The 1,333-nt window shown below is 39.5% G+C and overlaps 1 non-coding gene across 1 annotated transcript; it reads left to right on the forward strand.

Moving 5' to 3' along the window:
- Window positions 1-1,226: 1,226 nt before the first annotated feature.
- Window positions 1,227-1,333, forward strand: LOC121207858 (small nucleolar RNA R71). The gene has a single exon (XR_005902977.1). It is a non-coding gene; the product is annotated as a small nucleolar RNA R71 (small nucleolar RNA).

Genomic DNA, 1,333 nt, shown 5'->3' on the forward strand with positions numbered 1-1,333 from the left:
TTTGAGTTTCCCAAGACCTAGTTGCTTGAACATTTTGTAGGGCATGACGTTAATACTCACCCTAAATCAGCAAATGCATTATTAACATCTAAGCTACCAATTAAACAAGGAATCGTAAAGCTCCCTGGATCTTTCAATTTGTTGGGTAGCTTATTCTGTAGAATGGCTGAGCAAATTGCGCTTAACTCCACATGCGACGCCTCATCCAACTTCCGTTTATTTGCTAAAAGTTCCTTTAAAAATTTAACTGCGTTTGGCATCGGCGAAAGAGCTTCAATAAACCGTAAGTTAATATGTAATTTCTTTAATAATTTAAAGAATTGACCAAATTGTTCGTCCGTGTGGTCTTTCCTTGTCGTACTTGGATATGGCACACGAGGTTTATATTCTCTACTTACCGGTTTTTATTCCCTATGGTCCACCTCATCCTTACCTTTACTTACCACAAGTCCTTGCCTCGAGTCTAGTTTAAGTTCAACTAACCCTTCCTCATCTTGAATGATAATCGCATTAAGCTGCTCATTTGGGTTAGTTTTAGTACCTTGTGGTCAGTCAGAAATCAATTTAGCCAGCTATCCAATTTGATTCTCGAGCCCTTGGATCGATGCTTGCTAAGTTTTAAGTGCAGTTTTAGTGTTCTGAAAACGGGTTTTCGACACCGAGATAAATTTCGTTAGCATCTCCTCCAGGTTCGACTTCTTTTCCTGCTGGTAAGGTGGTTGTTGAAAACCTGAAAGATGTTGTGGCCTCTGATTTCCTTGGCCACCCCATGAGAAGTTGGGATGGTTTCTCCAACCTGCATTATAAGTGTTACTGTATGGGTTATTTTGAGGTCTAGAATTATTATTACTCATATATTGAACTTGTTCCTCCTCGGTCTAGGGTTGAAAGATTGATATTCTGTGTGTACTCCTCATCTATTTGAATCGCACATCATCACTGGATGTACTTGAGTAGAATCATACAAACTGTCAATCTTTTTATTTAATAGTTCTACCTGGTTAGATAGCATAGTAACCGCGTCGAGGTTGAAAACACCAGCTAATTTTGTCGGCTTTGCTCTAATGACTTGCCAGTGATAGTTATTCAGTGACATCTCTTCAATAAATTTATAAGCCTCTTCAGGTGTTTTGTTGTTTAAAGTTCCACCGGCGACTGCGTCGATGAGTTGTCTTATTAAGGGGTTCACACCGTTGTAAAAAGTCTAAACCTGCAGCCATAGAGGTAACCCATGGTGAGGGCACCTTCTTAATAGGTCCTTGTATTTCTCCCATGCATCATACAGGGTTTCTAGATCCATCTGTACAAAAGAAGAGATATCATTCCTTAGTTT

This window comes from Gossypium hirsutum, chromosome A01, assembly GCF_007990345.1.
Source record: "Gossypium hirsutum isolate 1008001.06 chromosome A01, Gossypium_hirsutum_v2.1, whole genome shotgun sequence".
Lineage (NCBI taxonomy): Eukaryota > Viridiplantae > Streptophyta > Magnoliopsida > Malvales > Malvaceae > Gossypium > Gossypium hirsutum.